We start from the raw sequence: 24,654 nt of genomic DNA on the forward strand, positions 1-24,654 counted from the left end.
TACAACTGTAACTGAAGCCATCAAATATGAACACAAAAGGAAATTTTAAAATCCTTGAGTGGGTGGAGCAGTGGCTCATCAGTTAAGAGCACTGTTGCCTCTTCAGAGGCCTGGGGTTCTAACATTCACAGGAAGGCACACAACCTGCTGTAACTCCAGTTCTAGGAGATCGGATGCCCCCTTCTGGCTTCCTCAGGGACTGCATGCAAGAGGTACATGCAAACATACATACATACATACATACATACAAACAAAGTGCTGATACACTTTAAATAAATCTTCGAAATAGTAAAGCAAAAATCTTTGAAGCATTTCAGTGAGTTACTCAATCACTTTTTAAAAACCATCTGACTTTTCCAAAAACTTCCGTATGGATAATTGCTGTCAGCAGCAAAGACCACCAGATCAAACCAAACAAGACAAGACCGGCACATCTTAGCAATGAAAGTGATGAGCCAACTGAAGTAGGAGACAAACCAGCCACACTGATAAAGGACTCCATCACCGCTTATAGCTGTGTTTCCAACCAAAACAGTGTTGTGATTTGAAAGAACATTTTCATTGAAAGCCGGCTTTGCCTCGCACGCACCGCCAGCCTGCATGTCCACACCCACCACTAACATCCACCACTAACAGTGGTAGTGTTTTTCCCCCCGTGCAGTGCTCACTCAAGTTAGGAAGGCCTGGCGTATTTACAAGGTGCTGTGAACTGTCAACTCAGAGGAAACTGTCTCAGTGACCTGGGACTCAAGCCCTTAAGCAGTGCGGGGCTCTCGGCTCCTGGGGGAGCATTCCAAATGCACACTCAATATTGTTCCGTTTCCACAGACTTAAGTGTGACATTTTAAAGTTCTGATTTTGATCTGCTGCTTGGCTGGAATTCCGAGTGAATCTCAAAACTTTGGGCCAGGAGGAAGAAACTGCATGCTGTCTTTTTATGCGAGCTCTGACACTTTCGAGAAGGCGCGGAGGGAGGCAGTGGTTTCTCTGAGTTGCTGCAGAGGGCCTCCCATGTCACGCTGTAGTGTCTGCAGCGGTTGAGCTTTCCGCCTTCCTGCAAAGCCTACAGTGTCCAGCGGCACTTCAGACGGTGAGGGAGATAGCCCCTTGGCTGAGAGCATGTCAAGCCTGTCCTTCACGGAGGGTGTAAGCAGCTGCCACATTAAACAGAAAACCCATGGGTCAAAATCCAAGCTGAGAGGGAAAAGGTAACAAGCCGACCTGTGCCGGGGTAATTCATGATTAAGTTAATGAATTTTTAATTAGGTTTATAAAGCCCTGAAGTATTTCCCGCAATGGCGCATCACGAAGCCTTTATTCAGGGAAGGCCAGAGCGCTTTAGATGTGGGTCATGTTGCATATCACCACGTGGATCCTCGTCCGTATCTCTAGTCAGGCACACTCTTAAAGGCAGAAAGGCGTGTGAAGCACCGCGAAAAACCAAACAAAACAAAGCCGCAGTCTGTTTAGGCCTAATGTGACACTTGCTCGGGATACCCCTGGGCAATTGTTCAATTTCTTCTGAGTTGGAAAAACAGATTATTATCAGTTTAAATAATACCTAATAAATTCCCACAAATCATTCCTAGCCTCCTACCTAGGACCTTGTAAGAGTGGGTTTGTCTGATAATTGAGAACATCCCAGAATTAAAAATAGAATGCTATTAAAAGTAAGGACCGCTGTTTAATTAAGTGTGCCCACTCACCAGCATTGAGCAGTGTCCTTAAAGCAAGGCGCAGGGTGGAGGGGAGATTAGCAAGTTGCTTCTGTGACTGGGAGTGACTCTCCATTAATCCTGGGGTGTATAGATCAGACCGCACCTGCGAGGGGAGGAATGGTGTGTTAATGGAGGTAGCTGGAGCAATCTGCTCTGAAGTGTTCTAGCTGGGAAATGCATCTCCAGAGAGAGAGAGATGGAAAGCCCCGTGCTGGGGTGAAGAAATAAGACAAGAGTCAAAGATAAGTGCACATTATGACTCCCTTTCACAGGTTCAGGCTTAATTAGCTTGTTAAGATACAATCATATTCAAAACGCTTAGAAAATTCTTTGGGGTCTGGCATTCATAATGGTATCCCAGAAACGTGTTCCCTCTTGACTCCGTGCACTGACATGATGCGGTCTGCAGAGCTCACGGCTGACCCCAAGCCAGCCAGCGGCAAAGCATTGACACTTGCTCTCCCTGGCTGCTCCCACACCCAACCAGGCCAGCTCCTCCCCTTCACCCCCACGTCAACATGGTATCTGGGGGTATGTACTCACTCCTATCTCCTGACTGCACATTCACTTTGGACATGACCACACGTGGCTGACAGAATGAGTTTATCCCTTGCTCTTCCTTCTTGTCAAAAGGCCTTTCAATCATGAAACACAAACTAACCTTGAACAGAAAAATACTTTGATATGATACCTAATAACGTGAATCTCCCGGAGAGCATTGTTTCAGACAGATTTATTATTTCATTTAACTCTTTGAAATGCTTTTAGAAGAAAAATGCTGTCTATATCCCCATTTTACAGATGAGTAAGCTGAGGCACGGACTTAATGATGATTTTCCAGGACAATCTAATATCTAATGGGGCCTGAATTTAAAACAATATCTCTCTGACATGAAAGACCTGTTCTTAACTCCTTTTCTGAGACTCTAAGGCTCACTGTGCCTATCTCTTTCTCTCAATTTTCTATATATCTGAAATACTGACTTAACAAATGAACAGTAAACAAACTATGGCACTTTCCAAATGCATGGTACCCAGCATCCCTGTGTCCCTAATGTGTTTTTAACATGGGGAATGACCAAGGATGAGAAAGAGCTAACATAGCAAATTGTTTTTGATTGCAAGATGCATTCAACAGTCAGTGACATTGAACTGTCTTCCTTAAGATAATGCTTCCCACCACTTCTTTTCTTCAAGCCCACTGTCCCCAGTTGCTACAAGCAGAAGGAGAGACTCCAGCTGATTACACTGCCTCTCTAGGAGAAAACCTCCTATGAAAACTCATTAAAGAAATCAGAGAAAAGACATGTTGCAATTTTAGGACCCTGGTGAGTCTATTTTAAATCAGATGGATATATGTTCGTGTGACTTGCCAAAATGTCTTGAAAAAAAATGAAAGAACAAGAAAAACACAAGGGCGGTTTAAAAAAATAATGCAAAGTGGAAGGATACAAGTACTATTTGAATCACAAGCGGTAAATTAAAGTCATTGTTAATCATTAATCATCCAAATTACATTCATGCTGCCGATGGGTTGCTCACCCTGATTCAAGCTAAGATATCTAGAACATTTGCAGGCTGTGCACCATGTTTACTACCTTGAATTTTAGCTTTTTTCATGAAACAGGAAGGGTTGCTGGTTAATTTCTGCCTAACAGAAAATGAACTTTGCCCTATTGTTCCTAGGTAGCGTTTAAAAATCCAAACTCCAGTCTTTGATGATTCCCTTGGATGTTCGTTAGCTTATTTCACAATGGAAGGATCCCAAATCCTGAGATTAAATGCCAGGAGATTTCTACCCTTTTCTGTCTTTGTGTCACCTCTCAACCCTGGCAGCTCTCCTTCCAGAAGAAGTCAGAGTTCTTGTCCCATCTCTACACAGATACTTCTTAACCCGCTCTGGGGTCATATCCAAGATGGGAAATCTCCTGAATATAAATGAATTTAACACATTTAACTGGTGGATATCACAGCTTAACAACCCAGGGCTGTGTTAGTCGCTAACGTTCCTCGGGCAAGTGTGGAAAAGAGGTCTGGACCACTGCACCATATCAGTGTCAGCCGCCAGCCCTAGAAGAGACCAAAATTCAAAGTACAGCTTCTGTGAGAGTGAGTGTGTGTGAGTGTGTGAGTGTGTGTGTGTATGTGTATGTGAGTGTGTGTATGTGTGTGAGTATGTGTGTAAGTGTGTGTGTGTCTGTGTTTGTGTCTGTGTGTGTGAGCATGTGTCTGTGTTTGTGTGTGTGTGTGTGTGCGTGTTTGCAGCATCAAAAAATCAACACAAATTCATATATGTAGGGAAGTACTCTACCCCTCAGCCATATCCCAGACTTCAAATTAAAAGTTCTACCAAAAAATATCCCATTTTTGTTTAAGTAGAACTCCACATCTTAAGTCTGCCCATCATAAGTCAGGAGCCTATTTTTGTTTGCCCAAAGTCTTTCTGGACCCAATTACACATTATTGGCACTAGCAAGCTTTTTCTGGATTCCTGTGCCTGCACCAGCACTGAGCACCTCCTGTGTTTGTACCAGAACCTCAAGGCATTCCACCTCATCACAGCACTTTCTTTACGTGCTGGAATGCAGTTGCTTGTTATACCAGCTAGTTTCTTCCTATTCCTGCAGTAAAATACCCCAACAAGAAGCAATTATTGAAGGGTTTATTTTGGCTTCCAGTTCAAAGGAATTTATTTTGTCCTCATAATGAAAGCATGGCCAACAGTGGCAGAAGGCAGCTGGTCACTTTGCTCAGCTGTCAGTAAGTGCAGAGTGAATGGGATGTGCTGGGGGCCAGGCTATAAAACATCAAGGCTTGCTCTCAGGAACTCACTTCTATAAGTGAGTTTGCACCTCCTAAAAGTTCAACAGCCTTCCCAAAGAGCCCCTGTAGCTGGGGACCAAGTATTCACACACATAAACAAGCCTTTCAGAGCATTTCGCACTCTGCCCCACACCCTCCTCCACCCTCAGCACTCACAACTGACTGTAATTATGACAGTTACTAGGGATTCCAGCCTGGTGGCGTTCTATCTCCAGGGTGCTACAGGGTGTCCAGCACATCAGAGGAAACCCTGGGAAGTACATCCAGTGATCAGATGAAGGGGTGAGCACTCTAAAGCCCGCAAGCCCTGCTTCTGTGGGTTAAGTGGTGTCTGGCCTCCAGCAAATCACTGCTCAGGTCAAGCACTGACTGGAGACCCAAAAGAAACTCACCATTCAGGAAGTGTTTCCATAGTTCAATTCACGTAGAGTTCTCATGGTCTAAGGCAATTATTTCAAAGCAAGGCATGAGCATTCTCATATTTCAAATCAATTAAGACTTGGTCAATAACACAGCAGTTCAGTTCTAGTATTGAAAACACAATTATTTTTTCATTATTGGAACAGAGGGCAAGGATGCTACTTACTTAACAACAGCACAACTGAAATGTTTTTGATGATAGTCCACTGAACTGGGTATGGTTGATCGCTATCCTAAGACTAGACAAGAACGAGGTAATCTCTTCTTTAAAAAAATTATTGTGCATTGCATGGCTGTAGGTAAGAAAACAAAGGAAATGGAGTAGTCTCTTTACCCTAAAAATACCACCTCAGTGAAGCTTTAGGATAGGGAAGTGGGAGACATAGTGAGAAGAAACACTGACAACTCTACAGAAAGGGGAAGAGATCATCAAAGACGGTGACAAGAGGAAGTCAAGGTCAAAGGCCTGTTTCATCAATGTTCTGCTCTTCATACCCATGTTCCCCTGGAGCATACAAAAATGACAAATCCAATCACTGCTTCTATGCAAATGTCTCTTGTGATAGACATGCTGATAGCACTGCTAAGACATCCTCATTCCTGGAGACCCCCCCCCACCAAAAAAACAGATTTTTCTCAAATGGTTAAATAGATTTTGCACATGGCAGAACTCTAGGCGGGACCAATCTGATCCATGAGATTCTTATATATGAAAGTGCACGAGGGTAACAATGAGGGAAATTGATAGAAATGCTTTACTACTTTGGGATAGAAGAAGCTGGAGGCCGAGGAATACGGGTGGCACCTGCAGGTGGAAAAGGCAAGGAGATTGTTTCCCTGGGATTCCAGAAGGACAGCCTTGCTGGCAACTTAATTTGACCCCAGTGAAACCCATTTCAGATTTATGAACTCTGGAGTGGGAAAAGAAGAGAATGTGCTCATTTGAAGCTATTAAGTTTGTGATCGTTATTTTACAGAAGTAATAGGACACTAATACACTTCCCATATTGGTACTGTAAACCTATGCCCTACAAGCACCCAGAATCAAACCCATCATTCTAACCCACATATGACTGTATGCCAGTTAGTCCTGATGGTCAATTTGATTAGCTTAGAACGGAAAGTAAAGCATTCTTGTGGGTGTGTCTGTGAAGGTGTTTCCAGAGAGAAAAAAAAGGGGGGAAAGACACACCCTGAATGTGGGTAACACTTTCCCATGTTAGCAACTTGGACGGGATGAAAAAAGAAAGGGGAGAAGCCCAGAGAGCACTCCTTTCTTTGTACCCACCCTGCTGTGATGTGACCACAACCATGCTCCTGCAACCATGGTGCAATGAAATTTCTGGATCTATGGACCTAAATAAACACTTCTCACCTTGGTTGACTTTCTTGGGTGTTTGGTGACAAATTGTCTAACAACACAGACTCCATCTCAATCTACCCACACAATTAGCTACCCTACCTTCCTTCTGGGTGAAGCCTAAATGTTCATTCTTCTCTCTCCTTGTTGGTCCCAATGCTTGTCAACTCATCATGATGAAAGCCTACCTACAAATACTGCTTTTGCTGTCTCTGTCATAATCCTAAAAGAATTCCAATTCTTTAGATAGCTAGGTTCTAATGAAAATTTGTGACAGCTTACATAGGAAAATGAGACAGAAAGGGAATGGAGGTAGGAGCCCTTCCTACACTTGACTGAATTGTTAGGCAAAAGGGATGGGAATTTCCAGTAGAGGTGAGTCTTCACCAGATAAGCTGATCCAAGGACTTTTCAGATAAGAAAAGATGCAGTTTCCATAGTTACACAGAATGAGAAATATTGGTGGAGAAATGAAGTAAAATGATCTTTCCAGAAATATTCTAAAAACTCTGTTCCTTACTATGCCTCAAGCTCTCACATGTCACTCAACTATGTTTTCTAGCAACCCCATTCCCAGGATGTGGCTATGGTGCCCATGAGGGCACTCCCTCACTCCATCACTGGCAGAATCAGGATCCAAGAGCCTAGTGATTCCCTAAGACAAAGGTAATTGTCAAATAAGAGTCGGTTCATGGAAGGTCCAGCTGACCTACTTAAGGTAGCTCCATGCCTTGTGTAAAGTGTTGAAAGAATAAGATATGTCACCCAAAGCTCAGCTCGATAGAGAAACTCTCTAAAAGGCCAAGCTCTTAGAAACCAATAAGGAAGAGTGGCTCACTTCTAATGACAGCTTGTCACTTTCCCCAAGAAGCATCTCTGCCTAGGCAGTCTCAGGACACCAGATACTGACTTCGTCCTGATGTGCCCTGCAACTCATGTCAATCAGTGTGGGGTTTTAGAAAACTATATTTTCAGAGACACCTGCTCTGTTGTGATCTTGATATTTTGTGCTGTTTCCCAAAGCATTTTTTGTAAAGCTGAGTATCTCCTAGGTGTCATTCTTCTCTGTAGGTCATCAAAATGGATGTCCCACTACCTTAGGCAACAGTCTGGCTTTTCATTGCTATGAAAAAAGAACCTGAAAAAATGATGTAAATGGATAAATTGGTTACTTTTTCCACGGCTTCAAAGCTCTCAGCCCATGATGGCAGGGAGGACCAAAAAACAGGGTAGTTCATTCTGTGACAACCTGGAAGCCAAGAAATGGAAGACCTATGCTCACAGGTTTTCTCTCATTCCCTTTCTTCTACCAGGCCAGATGGCACATCCATACTCAGAGTGTGACTACCCCTTACTTAAACTCAGTTCTATCTGGAAATGCTTTCACAGACTCACCCAGGGGTGTGCTTTTCCAATCCCCCAGACATTTCTCCACCCAATGAAACTGACAGTCAAGATTCCCCATCACCGTCACTCCTGGCAAACTACAGTTGCTGGTCCCCAGGAGGCCCCTCACCATCCAAAGATTCAGTGAGCAATGCCAGGCTAAACATCAGGGGAGAGCCTGGTTGTGACCTGCCCACCAGAGTATACTCTAACTTAGACTCTTTTTTTGTCACATTAGCCAGTGTCACTGGGTATTTGCTGAAGCCAAGCAGTGTTTTCTGACCTTTAATTTTCATATTAGTCTTAGCTTAGCTTCAGAAATGTAACCACTGAAAATGCATATAAATGAGTGTTTTCATGGTAAAATGCTCATCTTTCTCCTCTTCCTTCCCCCTCTCCTTCTTGCTCTCTTATTTTGATCTTAATCGAACCATTCTTCTTCTTTTCCAGCCTCAAAGACAGTTTAAATGAGCACACACAACAGTACACCATCAGCATCATTATCTGAAACATCAGTTGCTCTTACCCCACTTAACTGCTATTCAAGAGTGGTCCAAACAGGCCCAATGTCTACCACTCTCCCTGGTTCTCTCAGGAAAACTTCATCAACAAATCAAACCTCCAATAGATAAGGCTGCTGATCTCTGTCAGCTACATCTATCTAGTCCCATTTGAAAGCTGGGTCCACCCTAACCAGTGGAGTTGTAGGAAAACTTCATTCCTTATAAAAAAATTCATACCAAAGAAAATATTTCATTAACCCATTAACCAAAGCCCATTCAGGACAGGTACTTTCTTGAGAGTAGACTTCTGATTGTTTTAATCTCAATCTCAATTCTAATTGTCAAGATTAACACCTTGGGGAAAAGCAGAACAGCCAAAATTATCATTTTACAAACATTGTGCTCACTAGTAGCTGAAATGTCTGAAACTAGGCCAGTGAGTTTGCTAAGAAAATGAAGTAGAATAAGATAGAAAAGACCAATTATTAGATATCAATGCATTGATCCGTTTAATGATTTGCTTTAAATCACTGCTTATGCTGCCAGCTTACCAGGTGTGACTTTGCTTGCTACCTGGAACAGAAAGACCTGGAGAAATAGCTGAGAGAATGGGCTGTTGCCCTTAACAACCATGTAGGCTTCTGTAAACTCTTGCTCACCTCACCTCCCCCCTGGTTTTAGAGTATAGAATGGGATACAAACTAGACCAGCACTGAACCCTTCCAGGAGCTGTCCTGGCTTCAGTCCACTGGTGACATCCCCTCTCTTCCACCCATACTGGCATCAGGATGCTTGTTGAGAAAGATCCCCTCAGCAAAATGGAAGGCATCTGGAATCAGGCTGAAGCAGGCAGTCAGAAAAACACCCCGGGAGTCACATTACAGTCTTCAGCAGGGTGACAGCCACAGGTCTACACGGTCACCTCAAAATACCCAACCAGTACTTGCAAAGCTACACCCTGTGGGCTCCAGAAGCCCTGGGTTTCCAGTATCGGCTTCTGTAAATGGGCCACACAGTTAAGGAGATATAAAACGAAGTGCTTTAAGTCAGTCATAAAATATCCATTTAAATTCTGAGCTGCTTCTCTGGAGAACCGCTCTAGTTTTCAGTGAATTTCTAGTTTTAAACTATGTTGGAAACCATCGTTGTTTAAATACATCACTTCAGATTATACCCCTAAATGTGATATGGCACACACATTGTTACTTTTTAAAGTCCTTTAAAATTCAGTTTATTCTGTGAATTTAGGGAAATAGTCACAGGACCTTTCCTGACAACTGCTTTAATTTTAAAACTTATTCAGGCCTACTGGTCAGGTTTACAACCCTAGATACCTGTGATGTCAAGTCAGGAAGATTGGCCCAGAAGGCCTGCCTGGCCTATAGAGGACCTCAAGTCCAGCATGAGCTATTGTATGAGACTCTGTCTCATGGCAAGAAAGGGCTGTCACTTTTTAAGTAGAGCAGTTGCCTAGTATGTCTGAGGTTTTTAGTTCAATTTCCAGCATCACAAAAAAAAATTGAAAATAAGAAGATGAACGATTATTCATTCTAATCAGATGTACTGACATTTAAAAAGAGGAACTTGGAGAGCTGCTCTTGTGTCCCACCCAACTTTCTATACCAGTGACTAATTTTCTTAGCCAGAATGCCACCTGACATGAGAAAAACATCCTCAGCACAACAGAATCACAGCTGGTCTATGACCATCAGGAGGGCTGCATCTGTAACCCATAGGGCTACAGTCAGAAAGAGCAGGCATGAACCCCCATACACACAAATCCAAACTGTAGAGCAAACTATTTCACAGTGAGGCAGATTCTCCTCAGGAGTAAGTCATTCTCCCAGAGGACAATAGGTGCTTGAAAGAACACAGTGGGTACAGGAGAGGTTTTGATAGACCACAGTAATGTTTTCCAAACCTGTCTCCAAAGAGCAATTGTCCCCTTGCAATATTATAGATTTTCTTTAAAACTTCATCTCAGTAAATATAACAGCTTAGGAAAGTCTCACTTTATTATGGAACTTTGCTATGGTAATGTGTGATGGAACTTTCCATTAGTGAGCTGTATCATATATATTCTCCAGACTAATTTGACCAAAAAACCTATTCATAGTGTCTGTTAGCATCTCGTGGGGTCTCTCGTGCTTCAAGGAACACAGATTGGAAAGAGCTGCATTTGTTTAACATGACAAAGCCCATGGAGCAGTAGTTGCAAAATGAGTGCCTAGGGACCATCACTCCACGCAGTCCTCTTTCCTGTGCTTCTGCCATCTAATCCCCAGCAATGATATCAAGTGCTTTCTACGCCAACTCTCAACCTTCTAGCAGTCATCAGAAGTGGCAGGTTCAAGCCAAGTGACAAACAATTGTACTCACTGACATCACTCGGGAGCATTCTCAAGATCCTTTCCTGGCCTGTTTCTCGAATTTCTTGCAATTGTATATTCTCAGTGCCAGGACTATCTGGCTGTACATTTAATTTCCAGTTTTGTTTCAGAGCCCTGTCATTTCATCAATCAGAGCTATTCCATCTGCTAAAATGCTGACAAATCCAGCTGCTTTGTCACTTCCAATCAATTCACTAATGCCTCCACGTTCTGTTTCAATTAGCAGCCTATTCTTTGCACTGTTTGATGACTTGATACTACCTACTGTCTGCAGATTAAAAACCAAATTACACGTTGCTTTGTCCTTGATATTAAAAAATCCTTTCTTCTTTACCAAATCATTTCTATTTAGCACGTTTACCTCTCCTACGTTAAATTGCTCTCTAACACACTGAGAAGATAGAGGTTCAATTGTTACACAAAGAATGGATCCATACTGGGATGCTCCTCCTGACATTCACTTAATCCTGGTGCTCTTATTCAGAGTTCAATCTTCTCCCAGCCAAAGCCTCCCATTGTTGCAGGTTTTTTCAGCAGCTTCCTTTAAACGCCTACTTGAAGTGTTGTTTACTTGACCATAATCCCTTACTCGTTTTATTTAATCCACCGACTACAATACTTCTGCTGTCTATTGTCTGTAGTTTCTGACTTGGAGATGTAAGGAGCTTGTTAGACACAGTCATTCTTCATGCTGATTACATTATCACTCAACACACACACACACACACACACACACACACACACACACACACACACACACACACAAAAGCAATTATGAAGTAGCCGTTTGAATGCTGTGTTTCAAGTACATCCAGTGCCTCTTGTCTCCCTTCTTCTCTGAAAAGCAACCTATGCTTACCTAGTTTAATTATATGAAATTGTATAGATTTTTTGCTTTTGTCACAAAATGCAGAAATAGCATAGGATTCTGACCGTCCTTTCCCGTGTTCTGTGTCACAACTAACAGCACGACACTTTTATAGCCTAAAGCAATACAGCAACCGTGCTGTGGGTCATATTTTTAACTTTAATGACAATCTGTAATTGCCTGCAGCCTGCCTTGTTTCTGGCCTTGCTTGTTTCTTGAGGAACTGTGATAACACAGCTCCCAGTTGCCCATCTAATCTGCCTTCTGCCTTCTTTTATGTTTTCTTTTAATGTATTTTTTTCATGGTTATCAGGTCCTGCAGCAATGTAGTCTGAATCTATAGTTCTGCCTTCCTCAGGGGACTCCGAGGAGCTAGAATTTGCTTCCAGCCTGTAAGCTCTCACAACTGTCCACTTGCTTCTGTGGTTGGGAGTGGTGAAGGCTCAACAATGGCAGCTTGGCTCCTGATGCCTTGAAATCTCCATCAGATTTAATCTTTTCTAGATATTTGGGCAGGGGAGGGGAGACATCAAAATGTGGCTTGTCCGTAGAAGTTCCTCTTCCCTTCAGTGTAGCAAGATCTCATTTGGGATGTGTGTAAAAGACGAGGTCATTATTCTGTTCCTAGACACTCATTAAGCATTTAAAATGAATACACATGTGCCTAGTTGTTCAGAAAATGCTTAGTGAATACCAACTCTATCCATTACTTTTCTTTTGTTGGACAATACACCTGACAAGGGCAGCTTAAGTTTGAGGGTGTAGTTCATCAAGTCAGGGAAGACAAGGCAGCGAGAGCAGCTGTGGCACCAGGAAGGTAAGGCAGCTGCTAACCCTGTGTCCACAGTCCAAAAGCAGAAGAACAAATGTTGCTACCCGGCTCTCTCTTATCCTCCTTGGTCAATGCAGGACCCCAGCCTGTGGGATGGTGCTCCCCACATTTTGGGTGCATCCTCCCTCCTCAGTTAAACCTCTCTAGAAATGCCTCTCCTCACAGACATACTTAGAGGTTTATCTCCGAGGTGATCCAAATCCACTCTACTTGACAAGATTAACCATGCTCTCAACCTCTCAATGAACAGCTAAGTAAAGAGTTCCCAACTCCATTGTGTTTCTTTATGTCCACTGACTGCTGGGAAGCATGTCTCCCTATGAAGGACTTTATAAATCCCTCCCAATTGTAGTTCTTCGTTTAAAGTGTCCTGGAATACATGTGGCATTCCTCTTACACCAGAGAACTTTGGATACCTCCAGCCTTCCCAGCTTTAAGACATCTACAAACTTGATGGGCAGATCTCCCCCACTTTGACTCTAATCCATTATCACAACTTAAGCATGTCACTGAGTATATTAATTCAGCCTATTAAGATTCACCCTACAAACAGGCATGCTCACCATACATATCTTTCTCTAACTCATTATACCTTCCGTATCTGACAAGATCTGACACATTTATTAGAAAAAAATAGCCTGCATCATATTAAGAGAAGGCATCATGATTTGGGGCACATAGTTCTGTGACACTATCTCTAACCCAGTCATGTAGATGACAGCAAGGTAGTTTGAAAGGAGTAGTCACTGTATATGTGTTCAATGCTTTGGAGGCAAACAACATAAAAACCAGACACGGGGACTAGACTGTAAAGTCAAAATCATTTCATGTAACAAGACCTGTGGAGCTCAGAAGCTCCATGCCAGAATGTCACCCCAGAGGTTTTTGTGGTGCCCTAGCACTGTCTCAAGGTGCCCACAGGAGCACTAAACTATCCTCAGTGAGGAGAGGTGGGAAAAAGAAAATGGAGAAGAACAGGGAAAAAAAGCTACCAATGCCCATTGCTCCGTACCAGAAAGGCTTCTCTTACAGCTCACTGATCAAATGCATCCTGAGTCCACACTCAACCCTCAACGTTCTCAGAGTGTGGCTCCCAACAGCCGCCTTTGCCAGCCTGAGGACTTCTTGAAAACGCAAAAACCCCGGAATTCCTTCAGAAACTGAGTCAGAGTTCAGTATCCCAGATTTTAACGAGATCTCCTGGTGACTCTGATACATGCGAAGTTCTGAAGGTTTCTTAGTCACAGTGAAGCAGGACACTTTCCCAATGCCCACATGAGAGGAGTGGCGGTGTGCCATTTGGACTGGGACGCACACAGCCATCTGGGCTCCTAATGGTCAGGAAAGGGGGAACAAGGAAGCGGCAGGAGAGTGAAGGCCTGGGGATGGGAAAGAGACACAAGTTGTCATGGGAATGGAAAGCAAGAATCAGACCTCGAGTCTGAAATTACTGATTTTTGCAGATTAGAGGGAGCTAATACAACTAATAAACAGCTGGAGGAAATCAGTGTTCTAATGAAAAATAGGCCTGATTATTCTACTTCAGATGTAATTTAAGAGTGTGATAAGTACCATATCATGACACATTTGCCGAAAAGCGATTCCACACTGCAAAAATCAGTAGCTATTTAGAACTTCAGCAGAGTGCCAGATTTCACACAATGTGTGAGGTAGGGTAAAGAAGGTTGTTTATCAAAATGCAAATAACTGATTTTGCATCTCTTCCCAAAAACCAGTTTTACTTCTGCAGCACAGTGATTTATTTTATTTTGTTTTCCTTTTTTCTCAAGAGAGGGTTGGAATCTCACTGTGTAGCCCAAACTAATCTTGAACTCTCAGTCCTCCTGCCTTTGCCTTCCAAGTCCTGGAATTTCAAGCATGTATGACCTCATTTAGTTCCCTCCAACACAGGATTAGAACACATACTATGTTTAGTTTCCGATCGTCTAACTGCCAGGTGCTATAGCAGCTAATCACAGACAGCAGTTGAGCCTTTGAAATACAGCTAGCATGCATTGAGATGGGCTATCCGTATGGTCTTCAGACACAGTACAAAAGAATACACACATGAACTCATATCATCGGTGACCGCAGACACAAGACCTGCACAAGATCAAGCCAGATAAAATCCCAGCATGCGTGGGGAAAGGAAAGAGCAAGTTCCACCCCTTGGTGAGGTGCTGCTGGGAGGAGAATCAGTTTTCTTAGGGTATGTGGCCCCTTTGGGGCTACTCATGCCCCAGCAGGTAGCCTGTATACATAATGCGACACAAGTGGGCAAAGCAACAACAACAAGAAAACATGATAAATTTGATAGAACAGTGAGTGACATGGAGGATAGAGGAAGAGTTGGAGGAGAGGGCATGGGGGATAGATTTTAGCAAAACATATTGTATACATGTATGAAATTCTCAAATGATAAACAATAAAATAAAATGAAAGCCAGCAAGGTAGCTCACCAGATGGAGGTACTTGCTGTAAAGCCTGATGGTGATCTGAACTCCACTCCCAGGATGGACACAGTGGAGGAGAGAATCAACCCCAGAAAGCTGGCCTTTGACCCCCATATTTGCACTGTGACATGCACACACACAAGTGTGCACGCTCATGTACACACACACACACATACACGAGGGAGGAGCCAAATAAATAAGTGTAAAACATTAAAATGTGCAAACTGGAAGGAAATGTTTCTGACTTATGTTAGGGTAGGTTTGAAGCCGAGTCTGAAGACTTCTCGCTTCTCAACCCTGCCTGAATTTAAGCCATGGATGCAGGATTCCAGGAGAAGAAATGAAATCTGAGCCTGGGGAGAGCCCAAGCACCCTGCCAGGACAGGACTCTGACATGGCTGGAACTGGAGACATAAGCACACAGAGTGGAGTCACCTTCTGGTCTGCATTCCAAAGACAGAATGGCTGGGGGAGCAAGCAGGTGTGGTCAAAACTAAAAGCCGGAAGAGAAGAATGAAGCAGCAGAAGGAAAAAAAAAAGACAAGAAATCAAGGACTTTGAAAGCCATCCCATTCCAGTTTTTCCAAAGGGCAACTCTGCAGCTAGTTAAATAATGATTTAGTCATTACAGTGACTCTTGGAAAGTCATTTATTCTCTCTTTGTATTATTGTTGTGTTTTACAAAGTAAATGTTCAATAGAGGCCATTTGAATGAATTAATTCTTGTTGCTTTGCTGATAATAAAACATATTTTAGCTAATGAATATTTATTCTGATGATTTTTTATTCCAGTTCCTCCTCCACAGTCTACTCAATATGCCAGAACAAAAGAGAGCCCCAGTCTGGTTCGGGGTTTAACACTTCCAACTCCAGACTCCTCCTATCACACATAAAGACTTCTCTCTGCTTGCTCTTCAGGACTCCTGCTCCTTTGCTAGTGTGTTTTGTGCTAGGGACCACCATGATGCTTCTCAAACACACTTTCATTTAGCTCCCCTAACCCCACTTTAAGCACTCCAAGAATGGAGAATTGCATGCTCTCTCGGACATCACTGGATCCTGACACTCCACAAGAATTGGAATTCTTTGGACGTTATGGCTGGTGACAGGTGTAGCAACCAAGTGTGGCAATTCCTTTCAATAGCATTCAGGAGAAGCTCACCTATGGGCACTGTAAAATCTTTCACAGCCTTTATGGGCTGTCAAAAGGTGCCTTCTTGGAGTTTTATCATTCCGTGAACAACTGCAAAGTCTGTGGTAAAGTCACAGGCTGCCTTATAAGTGTTGTTTGGATGCCATTCCCAATTTGACAGGCTACAATATACATTTGCTATGAGTAGGTTTTCAGTTCATAAGAGCCAAACTGATGACAGCAACCAAAATATTACCTCACAAAGAGAACAATTTACAGTGAAGTACATTGTATTGATTTCCTGCAGGACTTTTCACGTCAAGAAAAGAACCAGGAAACCCTTAACACAGACAGCATGTCCCTGTTCATCATCAAGGTCCCCAACTAGATATTCTTCGAAGTCACAATTGAATCTTGCTGCTGAACTTGTCATGCGGAAGGTAACCCCAAATCATTAGGAAGCATGTCTGAACTGTAGCTGACACTTTTATTCCTTCTCTGACAAATGTGGCAGGAACCACTGTTTTCACTAACCCTAATCCTCCCCCTGGAATACTTCTTTCTTCATACATGTGGCTCCCACATTCGGAAAGATTTTTCAACAGCAGCAATAATTTGAAGGTGACATCAAGTTGTTGGCTTTGTCCAATTCTTTTTTCTGAAGACTCACATTTTATATCAGAACTCAACAGTAGGAGAAAAACCTGTTTAATCATATAAAAGTGATAAATTGCCTAGAAACTTCTTAAAAAATCTGAGTTTGAAAGGCAACTCTGGCCATAGGCCCTTTCCCTCATTGTTTGCATCCTGTGCATCTGGATGCTGCTAGATATAATTGAATGTATTCCTCCCTTCCACTCCCACAGCCTCTGCTCCCTGAGCCCACGCTCTGCTCACTCTTCTAGATGATTGTGACAACAGCGGGCAGGTCTTCCTGTCTTGGGTTTTTCTTCTCTATAATTTGTTTTCCCTCCATACCGCTGCTTGTGTTGTCTTCAGAAAACACAGTTTTGATCAAATGATTTCTTTTCTCAAAGTTTCAGAGCTTACTCCTTGTGTTCAAACACAAACTCACACGTCCTCACCAGGCTTTCTGATTGAGCATATCGGGCTCTCTTCTCACGCACAGTCAGTACCTGGAGTACGCTTCCTTTTCCAAGCACCCACAAAGGTTGCAGGAAGTGGCAAGCATGCTAAGGATTTCCAGGTATTAAGAGAAGAAGATAATGAAATACGATTCTTGCCAGGAGTAGCGCTCATCTAGCCAGACCGCAGCTATGTGAGTGCCATGTCCAAAAGTCAGGCAGGATACATTCATTCACAGAGCACCATTAAAACAGAATAAAGAGTCATCCTCCAGGTCCTGATTCCACAAATACACGCCACCCATTGGTTCCCAAGCACAGTAGATAGAAACCCTTTCCTGAAGCCCTTCTAGCCAGTCCACTACCCATAAAGCTCCTTCCCCTTTGTTACTCTGCAACTTCCGTCATCTGAGCCTCTCTCTAGAAGTTGACACTGCATCCTTCCACTCTCTCCCATCCATCTATCTCTAGAAGTTGACTCTGCATCCTTCCCTTCCTCTCCCATTCATCTGTCTCTACAAGTTGACTCTGCACCCTTCCCATTCTCTCCCATCCATCTGTCTCTACAAGTTGACACTACATCCTTCCCATTCTCTCCCATCCATCTGTCTCTACAAGTTGACTCTGCATCCTTCCCTTCCTCTCCCATCCATCTGTCTCTACAAGTTGACACTACATCCTTCCCATTGTCTCCCATCTATCTCAGCTCAAACCTTACACCTCCATACAGTTCTCTCCAATTCCTCCAGCAGGGTTAACCTGCCTCATTTACTCACTTTAATTCTATTAAATTTCTATCTGGCTGTGTAACATTACTACTTATTTAAGGAAGCATTTCTCCATTTAAATTTTGAAAGCTTTACGGGGAAGGATTATACATTTTGTTTTTTTATCTTTGGGTTTCTCAGTGTTCCTGAAGATTTTATGTGTGGCAGGGTGGGGAGAGGAAGGGAGAGAGGAGAGAGAAGTGCAGCCCCAGAGCACACTGGGAAGTCCAGGAAAACTCAGGTGTCAGTCTCACCTCCCACCTTGGCTCTTGCCCCTGCTGCTGCACTAAGTACTGCAAGCCTGCCTACCATCTCACCACAGAAGCGCTTGCAGTTTTCTTTTAAACAGTAACATGGTGTGGGGGCTGGAGGAGTCAATGTCCTATTTCTTTCTACTTCGCAACTGAAGATTTTTCTGGCTTTCTCCAAGGATCCTTGATCCAAACGGTCATGCTGTAAACACAGTGGGTAGAAAGTAATGGGGAAAAAAACAAAATTCTGAAATACTTGCAAGTTAAATGGCATGCTTAAATTCCAAGTTACAAATTATTACTACCTTTTGCTTTCAATGGAGATATTACAGGGCTCTATGAGACGGAGGTCATACCTGCACAATGACTAAATAGTCATCAATTTTGAAAAAAAAATCTATTCTCAATCCAATGAGCCTGAATTGAGGAGAATCAAAGAGTTTTTATTTTTGTTGTTGTTTTTTAATTTACATAGACTATGTATTTGACCAACTTTGATTTCCTGCTTCTCAGCTCAGTATCATTTGTATATCATATTTAGAGGATGCCCTCAGTATGTAAAGCACCACACTGAATGTTAGTGGATATAAGAATACCCAATTAAGTTCTTCAACTTTCAAAATTACTTGTATTTTGGAAGATATGATAAATATCTGAAAATCAGTATTAGCTCATTGTTGCTGGCTTTCTAAATATCTGGATGTTGCTTCTAAATATTGCTCGTGCTCAGGACTGTATGCTAAGCTAGTAGCAGTGCTATTTTGAGTTGATGGGTCTTGTCCTGTAGTGTGAGCATATGAGCCCAAGACGAGTTTGACTTAACTGAAGATGAGCATGTAACTGGTAAACCATTTTTTTCCGATGCAAAAGCAAAGAGTCTTTTATTGTTTAACGAGCTAATGCCATTAGCTCGTGCCCTTCATCTGATCATCGAGGCGGGTGACTGGAAAAGGACCCAGGGGAACCACGAGGTGGAGAATACATTGGATAGAGCAAGGGGGGTGTCTAGGATTGGTGTGCTTCTGGGCTTGAACGGCCTTTCCTGTGTTGATTGGTCAACCTGTTGTGGTAAACCCTTTTTAAGTTGAAAGGTAAGCTTATTTTTAGGAAGTCCAAGATCAAAAGTATCTAAATAATGTCAAAATTCCATAACTTCAGTACAGTGTTTAAACAAATATGTAGGCACAGTCAATGAAGTATTGCAAATGTCATTTTTATCCAGATTATGCTGTGTGGACAGTCCCTTCCCATTATCCTCTGTCCACTCTCTGCCTGAAGGGTCATCCTGTTGTAACTCCTCATCCTCAGCTTCTCCCAGAACTGCCTCAGGGTCTTCTATCTCACTTCCCTCTTCTAGGTCTAATGCATTGGGCTTTGTTTCTGACAAAGCTCAGCCATCCTCATTCCAAAGTTCTAAGCAACAATCTCCCCTTGCTGTGGACCTGTAGCTGCAGACATGTCTTTAGAATTTAGTGAATCATGTCACAAATTTCAGTTACCCACATTTTCTTATTAGCACCTCAAATAAGTACCTTCACAGTACATTTCATCTACCTTTGCATCTTTGGTGCCCTACACACATAGACACTCAACAGGCTTTGTGAGAGACAAATTGAAGGGATGAATAACATAGCTATGATTTCAGCACCTGTGAAAAATGAAAAAGACATGCAACCTCCAGGGTCTTCTTCCAGCAGATAGCAACTCCCACAAATTTTATGGGAGACCAAGAATATAAACAACTCTTTTCAGATCTTTATTTTTGCTTGTTTGTTTGTGTGTTTTGTGTGTGCGTGTGAGTGTTGCAGACATGCCTGTGCACCTGTGTGTTCAGGTGGCTTCCAAGACTGAAAGCACGTATTGAATTACCACAGCTGAAATCACAGGCAGTTGTTAACCTCTCAACGTTCTAGAAACCGAACTCCATTCTGTTTTTAACTGCTGAATCATCTCTTCACCACACCTTTCCCCATTTTTTAGAGATTTTTAGTTTTTACCTTTCAGACTTTTCTGTCAGTAACTTTAGACATTTTATTTATAATTTTGAATACCATATAGACCAAAAAGTTTTGTGTTCCAAGTTTACCAGCTTTAAATTTCTTTGTTTGGAAATGGTTATATTTTTTTAAATTAGCAAGTGAATACGTGAAATGCCATTTGAAAGAAAATGCTTTGTATGGCTGCCTCTGCACTGGGGGCCAACAATAACTTACTGAACAGAGTTGGATGAGCTGTACAGAAACAGTGAGTCAAAGATCTTTATTTTTATCTTTGCCCAAGAACAAAAGTATGGAACATAATATCCAGATGGAAAGTGAAAAAATATCATTGTCATTTTAAATGAAAAAAGTATAATCTTTTTTGACAAAAACATGGAAAATACTGGAGGTAGGCACAATTCTTTATAATAGAAAATTGACCATATAGTTAGGAGAATGAATTTGTTAGTTCCATAGAAGAAAGTTCACTACAAGTTTCCACTCATGAGAGAAAAGTCCTCTTCTGATTCATGACCCTTAGGTCCGCCACTGGACCTCAGGATCGTGATTCATTTGAGAACATCTCTAAACCAGGGAAGTAGTACATCTGCCCCAGAGTCCCCTATGGCCCCATCCTAAACAACTTCCCAAGAGCACAGGAGTTGTCCCTCTAAGCCTGGACAGATGCATTGCAATCACTCTTTTCTACAAAGACCATTTCCAAATTGAACAGAAAAATGAAGGAATGAGAAAGCTTTTAGAGAAAGAACATCATTCTGTCTTAAAAAGGAAATACATCTGTGCTGGAGGAAAGTGCCTCTGTGGCAGCTACGGAAACCGTGTTGTTCTTCCCAGTGACAGCTCAGTGTGGAGGCTCTTTCACCCTGTGGAGGGATCCTCAGAGTCTCTTCTGCACAAAACACTACTGGTCCAATGCCACGGGCTCCCATGGGCTCTCCGTAGTTCCAGCTCCTCCTCCTCGGGCTGCAATTCTTCATTTTTATCTAGGTACCCACACACTTTGATTTTTGCACTGATCTCCCACTGTGTGAGCTGATTTCCAAGCATCCTCTCATTATTTCTAACTCCAATTCTCCAGCTCTCCCCTACCCCCATCCTGAGCAGGAGCACTGGCAAGGCCTCTTAAATCAGACATCTACATTCTTATTCCTCTTTCCACACATCAGACACAAAACATGCCTTTTTTTCTTTGTTTCTCCCAGGGCTTTCCAGTCTTCCACTTTTTAATAAGAAAGAAAGAGGAAAAAAAGGGCCTATGTAGCTGATTCTTCCCATATAGTTTTCGGCTATATATAAATCACCAGTCCAAGAAATATTATCTTAAACTTAAGGGTTTGATAAAATATAAATAACTACCTTGAACTTTGGATTAAATTTTATTATGCTGGAGAAGTATGCAAATTCCAAGTAACAACTCAAGAGAAAAGAAAAATGAACAGGGCCACTGGTTTTTCAATTATTCTAAAGAACCTTACATCAAAGTCACTTTGATTTAGGGACTTCAAGGATAGAAATTCCACTTATGGAAGGGCCACACAGGCAGCACTGCTGATAAAACTATTCAAGTATTTTTAAAGAAAGATTAGCCCTGGATCTTAACTCTCCTACAGCTTGCTAGGATGATCTTAGTTCCATTTAACCTTCAGCAGTCAGCTCCTTTGCTCCCAGGCACCAAATGCTCACTTACATCGAATACGAGCATAACCCTGAAAATTCTCTCTTAGGTACTCTTTATTCCTCTACCAAGGTAACTGATCCGTTTGATTGATGTCTTTAGTCCAGCATGCATAACACATTTCAGAAGCCTAAAGTTTACTCCTGTGCTTCCAAGTCATTCTTCCCAGAGCTTCTGTCTGCCTTCCCTACATATGCTCTGTTTCTGTGCTATGACAAACTAATGCTCATATGCTGAGGAAACTTTCCTAGCATTACTACTGCTGTTGCTAATGTCATTTTTCACCCTTCCCTTTGAGTGCATCAAAAAGCATGTCCCCTTTCACTTCACAATTAACGCAGCAGGTCATTTAATGCTATCAGGCTCAAATTCCCCTGCTTTCCAGCCTACCTTTGTAGCTTACACACATTGATTTCCCACTCTTAAAAAGCTCTAAAACTGTGTTTTATCTCCAGAGCTGTGTTCTCTGACCATCATTATTTGCATTTATCCCTTTTGCAAATTCTCCAACTGTGGGTTCTGGTCCAGCCTCTACTCTTAAGCCCAACACTAGTTTCATGTCTCACACTCTCCAAAGGAATTCTAGCCCCAACCTCAAACTACACATCCAAAATTCAGTTCACCAAATGTCCCCTCAAATAGGATCCCTTTTTACTCAACTGATTTGAAATATGTAAGAATCAAGCCTGAGAGATATCTTTAACCTTGCCCTGCCTGCCTTTTGGTGGTTCTGGTCTGTCACCTTACAGAACCATCATTTCATTTATATCCAGGTGATCGCTCAGGTGTACACTCTTACCACCTCACATACAAACTGATCTTCCGGTCAGGTATCTCTCCTTCAACCAAGTCTAAGCCTGTGGAAAGAATGGTTTCATTGACTCATTCCATATCCAAGAATCTTCAATGGTTTCCTCACCGTCAGTTGTACTAGAAACCGATTCTACTAACTTTTATAGATTCCCCTCACAGTGGGGCTATGCTCAGCCATTGTCTACTTACCCAGTGTTCACCATACTCTCTGTGAGCTCTGCCTACATTGCCTTTCATGTCTGTCTCATTGTCACTGAGTCTTACATGTTTTTCTGATTTCAGATTGAGCCTAAGCTCTGCCTTTCCAGAAAGCATTTTGTTAATTCCAGATCCTGTGATTCTTCAATTATCATTGACAAGCAAATACTCAGAGCACATCTGTTCCTCTTCCATGTTCTGGACTGCACTAGGACATTGTTCCACTCATGGCACTCATGGCAACCCTTCCACAAGTTCTTGATAACCAGAGCACAGATTGTTCTCCTGAGAGAATAGACTCCAGGCACCCCATAATGTGAAATTCCTCAGAGTGTGTGATACTGCATGTCATTTCTAGCTCTGGTGCTGATGAAACCAGGTGGTTCCTATTGAAAATAAAGTCTCTGCTGCTGGACTCCCAGTCAATCCAGATCCTATCCATACAGCCTTTGAAGTTGATTTTACTATTCCAGCCCCCATTCCCCACCTTAGCCAATCCACTATATTAGGCATGCCTATTATTCCCTTTAAAATGGATTAAATACAGTATTCAAGCAATCTGAAAGACTTCAGTAAAAATAAACTTAATAAAATTAGAAGGAAGGAAATCATAAAAATAGAAAGTAATATAATCAAATTAGTAAACAAAATCATATTAAGATTATAAATTAAAGCCAACAACTGGATCTTTGGGAAAATTATAACAAATCTAATGAAAGAAGTTAAGCCACATGTCTGCAATATAAAGAGAGAGAATATAAAGCAGATAAGGAAGTGTTTGTAATCATTTTCAAGAATATTTAACTCTTTATCAGCCCTTCTCAACGGGTCCCAGCTTTCAGCCATAAACTGTCCCCCCGAGAGTCTTTAATGAGGGCTATTGCACAACACTTCAGAAGGGCTTAAAAACACAGTTACACAGCCGGGCAGTGGTGGCGCACGCCTTTAATCCCAGCACTCGGGAGGCAGAGGCAGGCGGATCTCTGTGAGTTCGAGGTCAGGCTGCACCAACAGCCTCCAAAGCAATACAGAGAAACCCTGTCTCGTAAAAAAACAAACAAACAAAAACAAAACAAAAAAACCACAGCTACACAAATCTTTGTTTGGAAAACTGATTGGCTGAGATCATGATGAAAATAAAACCATTTTGTGAAAAATAAATAAATGACTAAACACGGCTCAGGATTGGGAAACTTACTTAGAGAAAAATCATAGAAGAAACTGAAAGACTCCAAAGCTGATCTCGGGCCGCTGATTGTGAGGAGAAGTCCTTTCAAGTCTTCATGGAACATAAGCTTGAAGAGCAGAAAAGGGTATAAAACACCAACTGTATTTTAGGAAGCTAAACAATACCGTGGGCCAAAACATGTTGAAAGGCAGAAAATAGCAAAATCATGACGTTGTCTTATCTGTAAGTATAGATTCACAAACCCTAAAAACATGAAGCAGTTGAAACAAAAACATCCACTCTATGACATAATATAGCAAAGCATGTCTAATAATAAAAATAGAGCTTAAGTTAGAAAAGCAAATTGGTTTATTGTTCAGAAAATAGTTCGTTCATATATTTTTAAAAATCAAATAAATTTAATTGGTGCTGTGTTTTTGAAAGTGACATCATCCTTACCAGGAAGATTAGCACAGCTCTTGGGTGCTGGAGAGATGGCTCAGATGTTAAGAGGCTGTTCTTCCAGAGGTCCTGAATTCAATTCCCAGCAACCATATGATGGTGGTTCACAACCATCTATGATGAGATCTGGTGCCCTCTTCTGGCGTGCAGGCATACTGACTGACTGACAGAATAATGTATACATAATAAATAAGTAAATCTTAAAAACAAAAAAAGAAAATAGGACAGCTCTGAAACCAGCACCACTCTGAGCAAGCAATTCTTTAGAACTGATGCCTAAAGAAAACAAGAATATGATGTACCATATTGCTATTAATATTTAACAGAGTCCTGCAAATCTACCCAATAAA

At 42.1% G+C, this 24,654-nt stretch overlaps 1 long non-coding RNA gene across 1 annotated transcript; it reads right to left on the bottom strand.

Annotated features, from left to right (window-relative positions):
• Positions 1-1,705: 1,705 nt before the first annotated feature.
• Positions 1,706-24,430, bottom strand: LOC121142642. Its single transcript, XR_005879671.1, has 3 exons — positions 24,302-24,430; positions 23,873-23,969; positions 1,706-1,821 (listed from the first exon to the last, which is right to left on the bottom strand). It is a non-coding gene; the product is annotated as an uncharacterized LOC121142642 (long non-coding RNA).
• Between the last annotated feature and the right edge of the window lie 224 nt (positions 24,431-24,654).

This window comes from Mesocricetus auratus, unplaced genomic scaffold (genome assembly GCF_017639785.1).
Source record: "Mesocricetus auratus isolate SY011 unplaced genomic scaffold, BCM_Maur_2.0 Super-Scaffold_100010, whole genome shotgun sequence".
Classification (NCBI taxonomy): Eukaryota; Metazoa; Chordata; class Mammalia; order Rodentia; family Cricetidae; genus Mesocricetus; species Mesocricetus auratus.